At 48.5% G+C, this 19,902-nt stretch overlaps 1 long non-coding RNA gene across 1 annotated transcript in view; it reads left to right on the forward strand.

Moving 5' to 3' along the window:
* Positions 1 to 5,223: 5,223 nt before the first annotated feature.
* LOC127928930 (uncharacterized) overlaps positions 5,224 to 19,902 on the forward strand; it is an 18,857-nt gene continuing 4,178 nt past the window's right edge. Inside the window, exons 1-2 of the long non-coding RNA XR_008132891.1 lie at positions 5,224 to 5,697; positions 9,183 to 9,349. This is a non-coding gene — a long non-coding RNA (uncharacterized LOC127928930). The remainder of the gene's footprint in view (positions 5,698 to 9,182; positions 9,350 to 19,902) is intronic.

Consider the following 19,902-nt stretch of genomic DNA (forward strand, 5'->3'; position numbering starts at 1 on the left):
ACATTGTGGTGTGTAGTAGTATAATACATTGTGGTGTGTAGTAGTATAATACATTGTGGTGTGTAGTAGTGTAATACATTGTGGTGTGTAGTAGTATAATACATTGTGGTGTGTAGTAGTGTAATACATTGTGGTGTGTAGTACATTGTGGTGTGTAGTAGTATAATACATTGTGGTGTGTAGTAGTATAATACATTGTGGTGTGTAGTAGTATAATACATTGTGGTGTGTAGTAGTGTAATACATTGTGGTGTGTAGTAGTATAATACATTGTGGTGTGTAGTAGTGTAATACATTGTGGTGTGTAGTAGTGTAATACATTGTGGTGTGTAGTAGTATAATACATTGTGGTGTGTAGTAGTGTAATACATTGTGGTGTGTAGTAGTATAATACATTGTGGTGTGTAGTAGTGTAATACATTGTGGTGTGTAGTAGTATAATACATTGTGGTGTGTAGTAGTATAATACATTGTGGTGTGTAGTAGTGTAATACATTGTGGTGTGTAGTAGTATAATACATTGTGGTGTGTAGTAGTATAATACATTGTGGTGTGTAGTAGTATAATACATTGTGGTGTGTAGTAGTATAATACATTGTGGTGTGTAGTAGTGTAATACATTGTGGTGTGTAGTAGTATAATACATTGTGGTGTGTAGTAGTATAATACATTGTGGTGTGTAGTAGTATAATACATTGTGGTGTGTAGTAGTGTAATACATTGTGGTGTGTAATACATTGTGGTGTGTAGTAGTGTAATACATTGTGGTGTGTAGTAGTATAATACATTGTGGTGTGTGGTAGTGTAATACATTGTGGTGTGTAGTAGTATAATACATTGTGGTGTGTAGTAGTGTAATACATTGTGGTGTGTAGTAGTGTAATACATTGTGGTGTGTAGTAGTATAATACATTGTGGTGTGTAGTAGTGTAATACATTGTGGTGTGTAGTAGTGTAATACATTGTGGTGTGTAGTAGTATAATACATTGTGGTGTGTAGTAGTATAATACATTGTGGTGTGTAGTAGTATAATACATTGTGGTGTGTAGTAGTGTAATACATTGTGGTGTGTAGTAGTGTAATACATTGTGGTGTGTAGTAGTATAATACATTGTGGTGTGTAGTAGTGTAGTACATTGTGGTGTGTAGTAGTATAATACATTGTGGTGTGTAGTAGTATAATACATTGTGGTGTGTAGTAGTATAATACATTGTGGTGTGTAGTAGTGTAATACATTGTGGTGTGTAATACATTGTGGTGTGTAATACATTGTGGTGTGTAGTAGTATAATACATTGTGGTGTGTAGTAGTGTAATACATTGTGGTGTGTAGTAGTGTAATACATTGTGGTGTGTAGTAGTGTAATACATTGTGGTGTGTAGTAGTATAATACATTGTGGTGTGTAGTAGTGTAATACATTGTGGTGTGTAGTAGTATAATACATTGTGGTGTGTAGTAGTGTAATACATTGTGGTGTGTAGTAGTGTAATACATTGTGGTGTGTAGTAGTGTAATACATTGTGGTGTGTAGTAGTGTAATACATTGTGGTGTGTAGTAGTGTAATACATTGTGGTGTGTAGTAGTATAATACATTGTGGTGTGTAGTAGTGTAATACATTGTGGTGTGTAGTAGTGTAATACATTGTGGTGTGTAGTAGTGTAATACATTGTGGTGTGTAGTAGTATAATACATTGTGGTGTGTAGTAGTGTAATACATTGTGGTGTGTAGTAGTATAATACATTGTGGTGTGTAGTAGTGTAATACATTGTGGTGTGTAGTACATTGTGGTGTGTAGTAGTGTAATACATTGTGGTGTGTAGTAGTATAATACATTGTGGTGTGTAGTAGTATAGTACATTGTGGTGTGTAGTAGTGTAGTACATTGTGGTGTGTAGTAGTGTAATACATTGTGGTGTGTAGTAGTATAATACATTGTGGTGTGTAGTAGTGTAGTACATTGTGGTGTGTAGTAGTATAGTACATTGTGGTGTGTAGTAGTGTAATACATTGTGTAACCTCACAGCTATGGTACAACATCTATACTGTGTAACCTCACAGCTATGGTATGACATCTATACTGTGTAACCTCACAGCTATGGTACGACATCTATACTGTGTAACCTCACAGCTATGGTATGACATCTATACTGTGTAACCTCACAGCTATGGTACGACATCTATACTGTGTAACCTCACAGCTATGGTATGACATCTATACTGTGTAACCTCACAGCTATGGTACGACATCTATACTGTGTAACCTCACAGCTATGGTACGACATCTATACTGTGTAACCTCACAGCTATGGTATGACATCTATACTGTGTAACCTCACAGCTATGGTATGACATCTATACTGTGTAACCTCACAGCTATGGTATGACATCTATACTGTGTAACCTCACAGCTATGGTATGACATCTATACTGTGTAACCTCACAGCTATGGTATGACATCTATACTGTGTAACCTCACAGCTATGGTATGACATCTATACTGTGTAACCTCACAGCTATGGTATGACATCTATACTGTGTAACCTCACAGCTATGGTATGACATCTATACTGTGTAACCTCACAGCTATGGTACGACATCTATACTGTGTAACCTCACAGCTATGGTACGACATCTATACTGTGTAACCTCACAGCTATGGTATGACATCTATACTGTGTAACCTCACAGCTATGGTATGACATCTATACTGTGTAACCTCACAGCTATGGTATGACATCTATACTGTGTAACCTCACAGCTATGGTATGACATCTATACTGTGTAACCTCACAGCTATGGTACGACATCTATACTGTGTAACCTCACAGCTATGGTACTGTGTGACATCTATACTGTGTAACCTCACAGCTATGGTACGACATCTATACTGTGTAACCTCACAGCTATGGTATGACATCTATACTGTGTAACCTCACAGCTATGGTATGACATCTATACTGTGTAACCTCACAGCTATGGTACCTCACAGACATCTATACTGTGTAACCTCACAGCTATGGTACGACATCTATACTGTGTAACCTCACAGCTATGGTACGACATCTATACTGTGTAACCTCACAGCTATGGTACGACATCTATACTGTGTAACCTCACAGCTATGGTACGACATCTATACTGTGTAACCTCACAGCTATGGTACGACATCTATACTGTGTAACCTCACAGCTATGGTACGACATCTATACTGTGTAACCTCACAGCTATGGTACGACATCTATACTGTGTAACCTCACAGCTATGGTATGACATCTATACTGTGTAACCTCACAGCTATGGTATGACATCTATACTGTGTAACCTCACAGCTATGGTATGACATCTATACTGTGTAACCTCACAGCTATGGTACGACATCTATACTGTGTAACCTCACAGCTATGGTACGACATCTATACTGTGTAACCTCACAGCTATGGTACGACATCTATACTGTGTAACCTCACAGCTATGGTATGACATCTATACTGTGTAACCTCACAGCTATGGTACGACATCTATACTGTGTAACCTCACAGCTATGTAACCATCACTGTGTAACCTCACAGCTATGGTACGACATCTATACTGTGTAACCTCACAGCTATGGTACGACATCTATACTGTGTAACCTCACAGCTATGGTACGACATCTATACTGTGTAACCTCACAGCTGTGTACGACATCCTAACCTCACAGCTATGGTACGACATCTATACTGTGTAACCTATGGTATGACATCTCACAGCTATGGTACGACATCTATACTGTGTAACCTCACAGCTATGGTATGACATCTATACTGTGTAACCTCACAGCTATGGTACGACATCTATACTGTGTAACCTCACAGCTATGGTACGACATCTATACTGTGTAACCTCACAGCTATGGTACGACATCTATACTGTGTAACCTCACAGCTATGTAACCTCACAGTACGACATCTATACTGTGTAACCTCACAGCTATGGTACGACATCTATACTGTGTAACCTCACAGCTATGGTACGACATCTATACTGTGTAACCTCACAGCTATGGTACGACATCTATACTGTGTAACCTCACAGCTATGGTACGACATCTATACTGTGTAACCTCACAGCTATGGTACGACATCAATGGCCAGTAGTTTCCTGGACAGAAAGTCCCAGGTTCTGGAAAGAAGAACAGAACCATAGAGATCCTTATAAATTACTACTTGTTCCGAATCCTAGTTCCTAACATCCCAACTATACTAAGCCTTGGAATCAGCACATTTGGGAGCATATACCGCTATGAAATGTGATTTATTTTTGCTCTCTCACGTCTCTGGTGCAGCCTGCTGTTGTCAGAGTCGTCACGGCCCCACTAGGTGTCTCTCCACACTGTTTAAAAACTAAGCTTCTGGAGCTTTTACGTTTCCCTTTCTATGATTGGTCCAACACAAGCCTGTCTCCAGAAATCAACATAATCCTCGTTGATACAACAACCCCCCCCCGGCTCCTCGCCACTAGCCCTCTCCGCCCCCACCCACGGTCCTCTCCGCCCCCGGCCCCTCTTCCCCAGCCCTCTCCGCCCTCCACCCATGGTCCTCTCCGCTCCCCCACCCGGCTCCTCGCCACCAGCCCTCTCCGCCCTCCACCCATGGTCCTCTCCGCCCCCCCACCCGGCTCCTCGCCACCAGCCCTCTCCGCCCCCACCCACGGTCCTCTCCGCCCCCGGCCCCTCTCCCCCAGCCCTCTCCGCCCCCCCACCCACGGTCATCTCCGCCCCTCACCCCCAGCCCTCTCTGCCCCCCACCCACGGTCCTCTCCGCCCCCCCACCCACAGGCCTCTCCGCCCCCCACCCACGGTCCTCTCCGCCCCCACCCTCGGCACCCCTGCTCCACGCCTACCCACTATCCCCCTCTCTATCAATTCAATTTAAAATCAATTCAAGGGGCTTTATTGGCATGGGAAACATATGTTAACATTTCCAAAGCAAGTGAAGTAGATAATATACAAAAGTGAAATAAACAATAAAAATCTCTTTCTCTCTCCATCTCTATCTCTCTCTCCCCCCACCTCTCTCTCTCTCTCTCTCTCTCTCCCCACCTCTCTCTCTCCCCACCTCTCTCTCTCTCTCTCCACTACAACAACCTCTGTAAACCCGTAGAGGCAGGGAGGGGAGGAGGAAGAGAGTTTAATCCAAGCAGATTATGCTGTAAACTGTCCGAGGGGAAGGAGTGGAAGTGGGGAAGAGATATGCTGTCTGGCTGCTACAGTAACTTCCAGTGTCTGGGCGGTAGCATCCGGCAGTGTCTCCTACTAAACCTCTCTCTCCCGGAGCCTTGAGCCACGGCCCTAAAACTACGCCCTTCGTCCCTCGGCCCCTCAGCACGGACTACCCAGGGGCCTCTTTTCTAACACCCCATTTAGAGCCTACTGAGAAGGGATTACAACATTAGTCTGTTAGGGACAGCGTTTCCTGTAGTTACAGCTGAGACATTTGGAAGTTTATTCTTTGGAGGAGGAAGTATGATCTCTTGTTCGTTGGAGTAGGATCTCTGGTGGCAGAACTTTTCTTGGATTTGATTTTTGTATTTGTATTTTTATTTGAAGAAAGAAGTTGAACACCTGGTTTCTCCTCTTCTTTCCCCGTGGACGTGTTTATTGGAGGTAGAGAAGCGAGGAGGGAGCAGCATGGAGGAGTGAAGCAGACGGAGGTATGGATTGATGAAGAGAAGGTGGAGAGAAAGAGCCTGGTCTAGTGATGTGGTATACAATGTTGATTTTGGGGCAGTAACTCAGCACCGCAAACGAGATAAGCTTGGTAGTGTGCCTGTTAACCCTAGTGTACACTTGGTAGTGTGGATGTTATCCCTAGTGTACACTTGGTAGTGTGGATGTTATCCCTAGTGTACACTTGGTAGTGTGCCTGTTAACCCTAGTGTACACTTGGTAGTGTGCCTGTTAACCCTAGTGTACACTTGGTAGTGTGCGTGTTATCCCTAGTGTACACTTGGTAGTTTGGATGTTATCTCTAGTGTACACTTGGTAGAGGAGAGGCAGTCATGTTGCTTGTACAGGGTGGTGTTTGACTGGATCACTGGGCCGGTATGGAGCTGCTGAATCTAACGTGATCAAACTGTTACAACTGGGATCCTCCTTAAACGCTGTCCTTGGACAACACTGCCAGGTCCTCCTTCTCCCTGACTTCCTGAGTCTCTACGGAATAGACAGAACTGCCAGGTCCTCCTTCTCCCTGACTTCCTGAGTCTCTAGGGAATAGACAGTCTCTAGGGAATAGACACTGTCAGGTCCTCCTTCTCCCTGACTTCCTGAGTCTCTAGGGAATAGACAGCACTGCCAGGTCCTCCTTCTCCCTGACTTCCTGAGTCTCTAGGGAATAGACAACACTGTCAGGTCCTCCTTCTCCCTGACTTCCTGAGTCTCTAGGGAATAGACAACACTGTCAGGTCCTCCTTCTCCCTGACTTCCTGAGTCTCTAGGGAATAGACAGCACTGTCAGGTCCTCCTTCTCCCTGACTTCCTGAGTCTCTAGGGAATAGACAACACTGTCAGGTCCTCCTTCTCCCTGACTTCCTGAGTCTCTAGGGAATAGACAACACTGTCAGGTCCTCCTTCTCCCTGACTTCCTGAGTCTCTAGGGAATAGACAACACTGTCAGGTCCTCCTTCTCCCTGACTTCCTGAGTCTCTAGGGAATAGACAACACTGTCAGGTCCTCCTTCTCCCTGACTTCCTGAGTCTCTAGGGAATAGACAGCACTGTCAGGTCCTCCTTCTCCCTGACTTCCTGAGTCTCTAGGGAATAGACAGCACTGTCAGGTCCTCCTTCTCCCTGACTTCCTGAGTCTCTAGGGAATAGACAGCACTGTCAGGTCCTCCTTCTCCCTGACTTCCTGAGTCTCTAGGGAATAGACAGCACTGTCAGGTCCTCCTTCTCCCTGACTTCCTGAGTCTCTAGGGAATAGACAACACTGTCAGGTCCTCCTTCTCCCTGACTTCCTGAGTCTCTAGGGAATAGACAGCACTGTCAGGTCCTCCTTCTCCCTGACTTCCTGAGTCTCTAGGGAATAGACAACACTGTCAGGTCCTCCTTCTCCCTGACTTCCTGAGTCTCTAGGGAATAGACAGCACTGTCAGGTCCTCCTTCTCCCTGACTTCCTGAGTCTCTAGGGAATAGACAGCACTGTCAGGTCCTCCTTCTCCCTGACTTCCTGAGTCTCTAGGGAATAGACAGCACTGTCAGGTCCTCCTTCTCCCTGACTTCCTGAGTCTCTAGGGAATAGACAGCACTGTCAGGTCCTCCTTCTCCCTGACTTCCTGAGTCTCTAGGGAATAGACAGCACTGTCAGGTCCTCCTTCTCCCTGACTTCCTGAGTCTCTAGGGAATAGACAGCACTGTCAGGTCCTCCTTCTCCCTGACTTCCTGAGTCTCTAGGGAATAGACAACACTGTCAGGTCCTCCTTCTCCCTGACTTCCTGAGTCTCTAGGGAATAGACAACACTGTCAGGTCCTCCTTCTCCCTGACTTCCTGAGTCTCTAGGGAATAGACAACACTGCCAGGTCCTCCTTCTCCCTGACTTCCTGAGTCTCTAGGGAATAGACAACACTGCCAGGTCCTCCTTCTCCCTGACTTCCTGAGTCTCTAGGGAATAGACAACACTGCCAGGTCCTCCTTCTCCCTGACTTCCTGAGTCTCTAGGGAATAGACAGCACTGTCAGGTCCTCCTTCTCCCTGACTTCCTGAGTCTCTAGGGAATAGACAACACTGCCAGGTCCTCCTTCTCCCTGACTTCCTGAGTCTCTAGGGAATAGACAGCACTGTCAGGTCCTCCTTCTCCCTGACTTCCTGAGTCTCTAGGGAATAGACAACACTGTCAGGTCCTCCTTCTCCCTGACTTCCTGAGTCTCTAGGGAATAGACAGCACTGTCAGGTCCTCCTTCTCCCTGACTTCCTGAGTCTCTAGGGAATAGACAGCACTGTCAGGTCCTCCTTCTCCCTGACTTCCTGAGTCTCTAGGGAATAGACAGCACTGTCAGGTCCTCCTTCTCCCTGACTTCCTGAGTCTCTAGGGAATAGACAACACTGTCAGGTCCTCCTTCTCCCTGACTTCCTGAGTCTCTAGGGAATAGACAACACTGTCAGGTCCTCCTTCTCCCTGACTTCCTGAGTCTCTAGGGAATAGACAGCACTGTCAGGTCCTCCTTCTCCCTGACTTCCTGAGTCTCTAGGGAATAGACAACACTGTCAGGTCCTCCTTCTCCCTGACTTCCTGAGTCTCTAGGGAATAGACAGCACTGTCAGGTCCTCCTTCTCCCTGACTTCCTGAGTCTCTAGGGAATAGACAACACTGTCAGGTCCTCCTTCTCCCTAGGGAATAGACAGACTTCCTGAGTCTCTAGGGAATAGACAGCACTGTCAGGTCCTCCTTCTCCCTGACTTCCTGAGTCTCTAGGGAATAGACAGCACTGTCAGGTCCTCCTTCTCCCTGACTTCCTGAGTCTCTAGGGAATAGACAGCACTGTCAGGTCCTCCTTCTCCCTGACTTCCTGAGTCTCTAGGGAATAGACAGCACTGTCAGGTCCTCCTTCTCCCTGACTTCCTGAGTCTCTAGGGAATAGACAGTACTGTCAGGTCCTCCTTCTCCCTGACTTCCTGAGTCTCTAGGGAATAGACAGTCAGGTCCTCCTTCTCCCTGACTTCAGGTCCTCCTTCTCCCTGACTTCCTGAGTCTCTAGGGAATAGACAGCACTGTCAGGTCCTCCTTCTCCCTGACTTCCTGAGTCTCTAGGGAATAGACAGCACTGTCAGGTCCTCCTTCGCCCTGACTTCCTGAGTCTCTAGGGAATAGACAACACTGTCAGGTCCTCCTTCTCCCTGACTTCCTGAGTCTCTAGGGAATAGACAACACTGCCAGGTCTTCCTTCTCCCTGACTTCCTGAGTCTCTAGGGAATAGACAGCACTGTCAGGTCCTCCTTCTCCCTGACTTCCTGAGTCTCTAGGGAATAGACAGCACTGTCAGGTCCTCCTTCTCCCTGACTTCCTGAGTCTCTAGGGAATAGACAGCACTGTCAGGTCCTCCTTCCCCCTGACTTCCTGAGAATATACAGAGTCCTGCTGCGTTGTTGTTTGTTTGAATACAGTACATCTGATAAAAACACAGTGGGTCGACCCCTGCAGATGCTGTCCGAGGGGTCGTCAGCAACCGTTGTGATGCGCTGTCGGAACGCCGGCGGTTGGAACGTTGGCGTTGGTGCCGGGATGACACGCATCACCACCCTGTGGATTATCTGGGCCAGCTGGCTCTGCTTGACGGCCAACGGACAGATGAAGATACCGCCGGAAACGTGAGTACCCAAACCATGACCTCACAGCCCTCTACTGTCAGTAGAATAGTACTGTATATCTATAGTTCATGTCACTGTCCCCTATACTCTGTCAGTAGAATAGTACTGTCTATCTATAGTTCATGTTACTGTCCCCTATACACTGTCAGTAGAATAGTACTGTCTATCTATAGTTCATGTTACTGTCCCCTATACTCTGTCAGTAGAATAGTACTGTCTATCTATAGTTCATGTACTGTCCCCTATACTCTGTCAGTAGAATAGTACTGTCTATCTATAGTTCATGTTACTGTCCCTATACTCTGTCAGTAGAATAGTACTGTCTATCTATAGTTCATGTTACTGTCCCTATACACTGTCAGTAGAATAGTACTGTCTATCTATAGTTCATGTTACTGTCCCCTATACTCTGTCAGTAGAATAGTACTGTCTATCTATAGTTCATGTTACTGTCCCCTATACTCTGTCAGTAGAATAGTACTGTCTATCTATAGTTCATGTTACTGTCCCCTATACTCTGTCAGTAGAATAGTACTGTCTATCTATAGTTCATGTTACTGTCCCCTATACTCTGTCAGTAGAATAGTACTGTCTATCTATAGTTCATGTTACTGTCCCTATACTCTGTCAGTAGAATAGTACTGTCTATCTATAGTTCATGTTACTGTCCCCTATACTCTGTCAGTAGAATAGTACTGTATATCTATAGTTCATGTTACTGTCCCCTATACTCTGTCAGTAGAATAGTACTGTCTATCTATAGTTCATGTTACTGTCCCCTATACTCTGTCAGTAGAATAGTACTGTATATCTATAGTTCATGTTACTGTCCCCTATACTCTGTCAGTAGAATAGTACTGTCTATCTATAGTTCATGTCACTGTCCCCTATACTCTGTCAGTAGAATAGTACTGTATATCTGTAGCTCATGTTACTGTCCCCTATACTCTGTCAGTAGAATAGTACTGTATATCTGTAGCTCATGTTACTGTCCCTATACTCTGTCAGTAGAATAGTACTGTCTATCTATAGTTCATGTTACTGTCCCCTATACTCTGTCAGTAGAATAGTACTGTCTATCTATAGTTCATGTTACTGTCTGTCCCTATACTCTGTCAGTAGAATAGTACTGTATATCTATAGCTCATGTTACTGTCCCCTATACTCTGTCAGTAGAATAGTACTGTATATCTATAGTTCATGTTACTGTCCCCTATACTCTGTCAGTAGAATAGTACTGTATATCTGTAGCTCAGTTACTGTCCCTATACTCTGTCAGTAGAATAGTACTGTATATTTATAATTCATGTTATCTATCAGTAGAATAGTACTGTCTATCTATAGTTCATGTTACTGTCCCCTATACACTGTCCCAGTAGAATAGTACTGTATACTATGAGCTCACTGTCCCTCTCTGTCCAGAATAGTACTGTCTGTAGCCCATGTTATCTGTAACACTGTCAGTCAGAGAATAGTACTGTATAGCCCCAGTCTTAAACTGTCCCTATCTGTCAGTAGAATAGTACTGTATACCTGTAGCTCATGTTTCCCCAACATATAGCCCCAGTTAAACTGTGCATCACAAAGGTTACTGGGTTCAACATACAGTATATTTCTCCTCAGCTGAGAAGTAGGACTGAAGAGGAGGGATGTTTGTCCCCTATAGGTGTGTTAGAATACACAGTAGGGGGTTACTGTAGTGTTTGTGTGCTGTTCCACTGTTAGACAGAGTTACGTTTACCTAGTGTTTGTGTGCTGCCCATGAGACTCCCTATGACACACTGTCCTGAGAGAGAGAGAGAGAGAGAGTTACTGTCCCCAGAGTAGAGATAGTCACTACTCTCCCTCTAGAATAGTCACTACTCTATAGCTCCCCTCCCCTAGTACTGTCCCTCTCCTCTCCTAGTCACTAGTCACGGCCCTCCCATTAGGATAATTGCTGTATACCTGTAGTCATGTTACCTCCCTCCCTCCCCTAGTCACTACTCTCTCCTTATCTCCCTTAGTTCTATGTCTCCTCCCTCCCCTAGTCCCTCTCCCCTTCCTGTCAGTAGTCACTACTCTCCTCCCCTCCCCTAGTCACTATGTTCTCCCCTCCCCTAGTCACTACTCCTCCTCCTCCCTAGTCACTACCCTCTCCTCAGTAGTAGTACTGTCTACTCTCCTCCCTAGTTACTCTCTCCCCTCCCTTAGTCACTACTCTCTCCTCCTCCCCTAGTCACTACTCTCTCCCCTCCTAGTACTTTCTCTCCCTCCCTAGTCACTACTCTCTCCTCCCTGTCACTGTCTCCTCCCTAGTCACTCTGTCAGTAGAATCCCCTCCCCTAGTCACTACTCTCCCCTCCTCCCTAGTCACTACTCTCTCCTCCCCTATCCCTCCCCTAGTCACTAATCTCTCCTCCCCTAGTCACTACTCTCCTCCTTCCTAGTCACTACTCTCTCCTCCCCTAGTCACTCCTCAGCCCTCCTGTAGAATAGTACTCTCCCCTCCCTCATCACTACTCTCCCTCCCTGTCAGTAGAATAGTACTCTCTATCTATAGTTCATGTTACTCTCGCCTCCTAGTCAGTAGACTCTGTCCCCTAGTCACTACTGTCCCACTCTCTCCTCCCTCCCTAGAATAGTACTCCCCTCCCCTGAGAAGTCACTGCTCTCATAGTTACTGTCTCCCCCTATACTCTGTCAGTAGAATAGTACTGTCCCCTAGTACTTCTCTCCTCCCTAGTACTCTCTCCTCCCTGTCTACTCTCTCCTCCCCTAGTCACTACTCTCCCCTCCCCTCCCCTAGTCACTACTCTCTCCTCCCCTCCCTAGTACTCTCCTCTCCCTAGTCACTACTCTCCCCTCCCCCCCTAGTCACTACTCTCTACTCCCCCTCCCTTAGTCACTACTCTCTCCTCCCTCCCTAGTCACTACTCTATAATAATATAATAATAATAATATAGCCTAATAATAATAATATAGCTCATTTGGTACTCCTCCCCTCCCCTGTCCCGACTTACTCATGTGTGCATACATTCTCCGTAGAGTGGTCCCCCTGTCACTACCCACTACCCTGGCGTCACAAGCTCATGCTCTACCAACTGAGTCCAAACTCTCTCTCTCCTAGTCACTACTCTCTCCCCTCCTCCCCTAGTCACTACTCTCCCTCCTCCCTAGTCACTACTCTTACTTCCCTCCCTAGTCACACTCTCCCTCCTCCCTAGTCACTACTCTCTCCCCCCTCCCTCCCTAGTCACTACTCTCTCCCTCCCTCCCTAGTCACTACTCTCCCCTCCCCAAGTCACTACTCTCTCCTCCCCTAGTCACTACTCTCTCCTCCCTAGTCACTCCTCTCCCTCCCTAAGTCACTACTCTCTCCTCCCTCCCTAGTCACTCTCTCTCCTCCCCCCTAGTCACTCCTCTCTCCTCCTCCCTAGTCACTACTCCCTCCCTCCCCAGTCACTACTCTCCCCTCCTCCTAGTAGCTCATGTCTCCCCCTCCTCCCTCCCTAGTCACTACTCTCCCCTCCCTCCCTAGTCCCTACTCTCCTCCCAGTCAGACTCTCTCCTCCTAGTACTGTCTCTCCTCCCCTAGTCATGTTACTCTCTCCTCCCCTAGTCACTACTCTCTCCTCCCCTAGTCACTACTCTCCCTCCCTAGTACTACTCTCTCCCCCCTAGTCACCCTCTCTCCCTCCCCTAGTCACTACTCTCCTCCAACACTCCCCTAGTCAGACTCTCCCTCCCCTAGTCACTACTCTCCTTCCCTAGTCCTACTACTCTCCTCAGTAGAATAGTACTCCTCCCTAGTCACTACTCTCTCCTCCCTCCCTCCCTAGTCACTATCTCTCCCTCCCCCAAGTCACTACTCTCCTCCTTAGTCACTCTCTCCCCCCCTAGTCACTACTCTCCCTCTCCCTAGTACTCTCCCTCCCCTATTTACTACTCTCTCCTCCCCCCTAGTCACTACTCTCCCTCCCCTAGTCACTGTCTCCCTCTGTCCTCTCCCTCCCTAGTGTTACTCTCTCCTCCCCTCCCCTAGTCACTACTCCTCCCCTAGTCACTACTCTCTCCTCCCTAGTCACTACTCCCCCCTAGTCACTACCTCCCCTCCCTGTAGTCACTCATCTTCCTCCCTAGTCACTACTCTCTCCTCCTGTCAGTCACTAGTACTGTATACCTCCCTAGCTCGCCTCCTCCCCTAGTCACTCCCTCCCCTAGTCACTACTGTCCCCTCCCTAGTCACTACTCTGTCAGTAGAATAGTACTGTATACCTGTACTTTCCTCCCCTCCCTCATGTTACTGTCCTCTCCTGTCCTAGTCACTACTCTCTCCCTAGAAGTCACTACTCTCCCTATCCCCTAGTTCAGTGTGCTCCTCCCTAGTCACTACCTCCTTAAACTACTCTCTCCTCCTCCCCACAGTCAGTTCTGTTCCATACAGTCACTACTCCCTCCCCAAGTCACTACTGTATATCTGTCAGGGACTCTCCTCCCCTAGTCACTAATCTTCACACCCAGTTAACTCTCCTCCCTCACAGTCACCTCTGTCAGCCCTAGTCACTACTCCTATACCTAGTAGCCCCTCCTCAGTCACTACTCTCTTCCTCCCCTAGTCACACTGTCCTAGAGAGACTCTCTCCTCCCCCTCCCTGTCATACCTCCCCCTCCCTAGTCACTACTCTACTCCTCCCCTCCCTAGTCACTACTCCTCCCTAGAAGTCACTACCTCTCCTCCCTTAGTCACTGTTCTCCTTCCCTAGTCAGTGTCTCCTCTCCTCCTCTCCCCCCTAGTCACTACTCTTCCTCCTCCCTAGTCACTACTCTCCGGTTCTCCTCTGGTCACTATTTCTCCCTGGACTGAGAAGTAGGACTCCTAGGAGGGATGTTGCTAGTTTGTTCCTCCTAGTCACTACTCTCCTCCTAGTAGTCTTTCCTTCCTTCCCTAGTTCTACTGTCCTTAGGCAGACTTTCCTTCCTCTCCTAGTTTACTAGTGTTCCTTCCTCCCTAGTTTACTCCTCGTTTTCTGTCCTCCCTAGTTTACTAATTAGAGATCTCCTCCCTAGTCACTATTTCTCTCCCTCTCCTCCCTCCCTTAGTCACTACTCTCTCCTCCCTCCCCTAGTCACTACCCTCTCCTCCCCTAGTCACTACTCTCTCCTCCCTCTCCTCCCTAGTTACTCCCTCCCTTCCCCTAGTCACTACTCCCTCCCCCTACTTTCCTCCCTTTAGTTTACTACTCTCCCCTCCCTAGTCACTCTCTCTCTCCTTTAGTCCCTAGTCTTACTCTTTCTCCCTCCCTAGTCACTTCCTTCCCTCTCCCCTCCCCCTAGTCACTATTTCTCCCTCCCCTCCCCTAGTCACTACTCTCCCTCCCCTAGTCACTATCTCCCTCCCCCAGTCACTACTCTCTCCTCCCTTTAGTCACTACTCTCTCCTCCCCTAGTCACTACTCTCTCCTCCCTAGTCACTCTCTTCTCCCTAGTTCCTCCTGTCACTACCTCCTCCCTCCTTTCCCTAGTCACACCTCTCCTCCCTAGTCCTCTCTCCTCCCCTAGTCACTACTCTCTCCTCCCCCTAGTCACTACTCTCTCCTCCCTAGTCACTCTCATTCTCCTCCCCTAGTCACTCCTCTCTCCCCTCCCTAGTCCTCCTCTCCCTCCCTAGTCCCCTTTCTCCCTCCCTAGTCACTACTCTCCTTCCTCCTACTCCCTCCCCCTAGTTCTCTCCCTCCCTAGTCACTACTTTCCTCCTTAGTCACTTACTCTCTCCTCCCCTAGTCACTCCTTCCTCCCTCCTAGTCACTACTCTCTCCCTCCCCTAGTCACGACTCTCCCTCCCCTAGTCACTACTCTCTCCCTAGTCCTCTCCTCCCTAGTCACTACTCTCTCCCCTCCCTAGTCACCTTTCTCTCCCTAGTCCCCTCCCTAGTCACCTCTTTCCTCCCTAGTCACTGCTCTCTCTCTTCCCTAGTCACCCTCTCCCCTAGTTCACTACTCTTCTCCTCCCTAGTCACTCCCTCTCCCCTCCCTAGTCACTACTCTTTCCTCCCTCCCTAGTTCCTATTCTCTCCCTCCCCTAGTTTACTACTCTCCCTCCTCCCTAGTCACCTCTCTCCTCCCTAGTTACTCCTCTCCTCCCTAGTCACTACTCTCCTCCCCTCCCCTAGTCACTTTCTTCCCCCCCAAGTCACTACTCTCCCTCCTCCCTAGTCACTACTCTCCTCCCTAGTCACTACTCTCCCCTCCCCTAGTCACTACTCTCCTCCCTAGTCACTACTCTCTCCTCCCCCTCTTCCTCCCTAGTCACTCTCCATCTCCTTCCCTCCCTAGTTACTACTCTCCCCCTCTTTAGTCCTCTCCCCTCCCCTTTAGTTACTGCTCTCCCCCTAGTTACTACTCTCCCCTCCCTAGCTCTCTCCCTCCTAGTCACTACTCTCTCCTCCCTAGTCACTACTCTCTCCCTCCCCTAGTCACGACTCTCCCCTAGTCACTACTCCCTCTCCCTCCCCTCCCCTAGTCAATTCCATCCTCTCCCCCCTAGTCACTACTCCTCCCCCCTCCTAGTCACTACTTTCCCTCCCCTCCTCCCTAGTCACTACTCTCTCCTTCCCTAGTCACTACTCCTCCTCCCCTCCTCCTCTCCCTAGTCACTACTCTCTCCTCCTTCCCTAGTCACTACTCTCCCCTCCCTCCCTCTCTCTTTCTCTTTTTCCCTAGTCCCTCCTCCCTAGTCACTCCTTCTTCTCCCTCCCCTCCCTAGTCACTACTCTCCCCTTCCCTCCCCTTGTCACCACTCTCCCTTCCCCATTCCCTCCCTAGTCACTACCTCTCCCTAGTCACGTCCCTCCCTAGCTCTCTCCCCTCCCCTAGTCACTGTCTCCCCCAGCCACTCTCCCCTCCCCTAGTCACTAATCTCCCCTCCCTCCCTAGTTCCCTCAGTTTACTCCCCTCCCATCCCTAGTCACTACTCTCTCTCCTAATCTCTTCCTCCCTAGTCACTACTCTCCCTCCCTAGTCACTCTCTTCCTCCCTAGTCGACTCTCCCTCCCTAATCACTACTCTCTCACTACTCCCCTCCCTAGTCACTGCTCTCCCCTCCCTAGTCACTGCTCTCTCTCCTCCCTCCCAAGTCACCCCTCCCCTAGTCTGTCTCTCCCCCTAGCTCCTCTCCTCCCCAAACTACTCTCCTTCCTAGTCACTTCCTCCCTAGTTTCCCTCCCCTTCCTTCCCTCCTAATTACTACTCTCTCCTCCTCCCTAGTCACTACTCTCCTCTCCTTGTCACTACTCTCTCCTCCCTAGTCACTACTCTCTCTCCTCCCCTAGTCACTACTCTCTCCTCCTAGTCACTACTCTCTCCTCTAGTCACTACTCTCTCCTCCCTTTAGTTCACTCTCCCTCCCCAAGTCACCTCTCCTTCCCTAGTCTGCTCTCTCCCTCCCAGTCACTTCTCTCCCTCCCTAGTCTACTCTCCCCTCCCCTAGTCCTCCTCTCTCCCCCTCCCTAGTCACTACTTCTCCCTCCCTAGTCACTACTCTCCCTCCCCTCCGGCTCTCCCTCCCTAGTCACTACTCTCCCTCCCTAGTCACTCTCTCCCCTCCCTAGTCACCTCTCCTCCCTAGTCACTACTCTCCTCCCCTCACCTCTCTCCCCCTAGTCACTACTCTCTCCTCCTAGTCTACTCTCTCCTCCCTAGTCACTACTCTCTCCTCCCTAGTCACTCTCTCCCTCCCTCCCTAGTCTACTCTCCTCCTCCCCCTAGTCACTACTCTCCCCCCTCCCTAGTCACTACTCTCCCTCCTCTCTAGTCTACTCTCCCTCCCCTCCCTAGTCACTACTCTCCCCTCCCTCCCCTAGTTTCACTACTCTAACTCCGTTCTGCCCCTAGAACCTCCCAGTTAACTCACTGTTCCCTCCCTAGTCATCAGTGCCCTTAAGAACTTGTTCTTTACTGACTCTCTCCCCTAGTTAACTAAAGGTAAAATAAAATACATTTAAAAAAATGATGCCCAGAGAATGAGGGGTGTTTGTGACACCCTGAGTCTCCATAACAACAATACCCCTAAACTCCTCTCAACCCTGTCACTCTCTCCATTTAATCCCTAGTCACTGTTCTGGTCCCCTAGAATCATGGTACTCCAACCCTGTCTCCCCTTCCCTAGTCATCAATATCATCATCCCTAAAAATACCACGGTTGTAGGTTTACATACTCCTCATTTCACTCCACCGTCTAACTCATTTAATTTACAATCCCCTGTAGCACTACTCTCTAACTGTTTGTCCAGGACTTCCTCCCAGGGCTCAGTGTCTGCACTAAGTCCATCTGTTCAGCTGGGAATGTCCATTTATCTGTCCTCCACAATGGATTTAAAGCAAAGGCTGAATGACTAGTGCATATACCCTTAGCTTCCCTCCCCTTTAAGCATCCCTCCCTAGTCATTAGCTCTCCTCCCCTTAGTCACTACTCTATAGTAGCTTTTCCTTAGTTAGCATACCATAGTCACTACTTCCTCCCCTAGTCATCATGTACCCTCCCTCCAGCTCTACCCCATCCCAGCACTCCTCTCCCCGCTCCGGTAGTCCCTCTCTAACCCCCCTAGCATAATTGCCCTCCCCTAGATAGTGACACTGTCCTCCCCTATCCCAGCTACTGTAGGTTATTATACTAACTTCTTGTATGTCACTGCTTCCTCTCTCTCCCCCTAGTCACCTCTGAGCCATCTGTTCCCCAGCTCACAAGGTAAAAATCTGTCGTTCTGCTCTGAACAACCCCCATCTGTCCCCCAGCTCATCTCTCTAATTAACCCCCATCTGTCCCCAACTCACCCTAAAATCTGTCCCCCCCTTAAAAAATGATGCCTAACCCCCTGTTAACTCCTCTGTCTCCCCCAGCTCACAACAAACAACTAACCCCCATCACATTTAATAAAAACTCTCCTGGTACCATATTATCTGTTCCCCAGCTCAATATCATCTCTAAAAATACCCGGTTGTAGGTTTATACTGACTCTTTCACTCCCAGCTCACCTCTCCCTCCATCTGTTCCCAGCTCACCTCTCTAACCCCCATCTGTCCCCCAGCTCACCTCTCTAACTCCATTTATCTGTTCCCCAGCTCACTGAATGACAGTGCTCTCTAACTCCCAGTTTAAGCATTTCCCCAGCTCTATAGCGTTAGCTCATAGACTCTAACTCCCATCTGTTCCCCAGCTCACCTCTCTAACTCCATCTCTCCCCAGCTCACGCTCTCTAACCCCCATCTGCCCCACCTCTCTAACCCCATCTGTCCCCCAGCTCACCTCTCTAACCCCCATCTGTTCCCCAGCTCACCTCTCTAACCCCCATCTGTCCCCACTCTCTCTCTCCTGTTCCTAACTCTCACTCTGTCCCCCAGCTCACCTCTCTAACTCCATCTGTTCCCCAGCTCATCTCTAACCCCCGTTCTGTCCCCTAACTCCATCTGTTCCCCAGCTCATCCTCTAACCCCATCTGTGTTCCCCATCTGTTCCCCAGCTAAAAATAAAATACATTTAAAAAAATGCCCCCATCTGTTCCCAGCTCACCAATACTCAAACCCCATCCAACCCTGTCTAACATTTAATAAAAAAGACTGTTTGGTACCATATTATGGTCTCTTCAACCTGTCACCTCATCGCTAACCCCCATCTGACTCATTTCCCACAGCTCACTCATTTAACCCCAATCTGTTCCCCAGCTCACTGTTTGTCCAGGACCCCAGGGCTCTGTCCCCAGCTCACATCTCTAACCCCCATCTGTCCCCCAGCTCTAACCCCTGAATCTGCTACTCCACTAACCCCATCTGTCCCCCAGCTCACCCCCATCTGTTCCCCAGCTCTAACTCCATCTGTCCCCCAGCTCACCTCTCTAACCCCCATCTGTCCCCAGCTCACCCCTCTAACTCCATCTGTTCCACAGCTCACCTCATCTGTTATCTAACCCCCATCTGTCCCCCAGCTCACCTCTCTAACTCCATCTGTTCCCAGCTCACCTCTCTAACTCCATCTGTCCCCCAGCTCACCTCTCTAACCCCATCTGTCCCCCAGCTCACCTCTCTAACCCCATCTGTTCCCAGCTCACCTCTCTCTAACCCCCATCTGTTCCCAGCTCACCTCTCTAACTCCATCTGTCCCCCAGCTCACCTCTCTAACCCCATCTGTCCCCCAGCTCACCTCTCTAACTCCATCTGTCCCCCAGCTCACCTCTCTAACTCCATCTGTCCCCCAGCTCACCTCTCTAACCCCCATCTGTTCCCCAGCTCACCTCTCTAACTCCATCTGTTCCCCATCTCACCTCTCTAACCCCATCTGTCCCAGCTCACCTCTCTAACCCCCATCTGTTCCCCAGCTCACCTCTCTAACCCCCATCTGTCCCCAGCTCACCTCTCTAACCCCATCTGTTCCCCAGCTCACCTCTCTAACTCCATCTGTCCCCCATCTCACCTCTTTAACCCCATCTGTTCCCCAGCTCACCTCTCTAACCCCATCTGTCCCCAGCTCACCTCTCTAACCCCATCTGTCCCCCAGCTCACCTCTCTAACCCCATCTGTCC

Source organism: Oncorhynchus keta, unplaced genomic scaffold (assembly GCF_023373465.1).
Source record: "Oncorhynchus keta strain PuntledgeMale-10-30-2019 unplaced genomic scaffold, Oket_V2 Un_scaffold_5034_pilon_pilon, whole genome shotgun sequence".
In the NCBI taxonomy this organism is placed as follows: domain Eukaryota; kingdom Metazoa; phylum Chordata; class Actinopteri; order Salmoniformes; family Salmonidae; genus Oncorhynchus; species Oncorhynchus keta.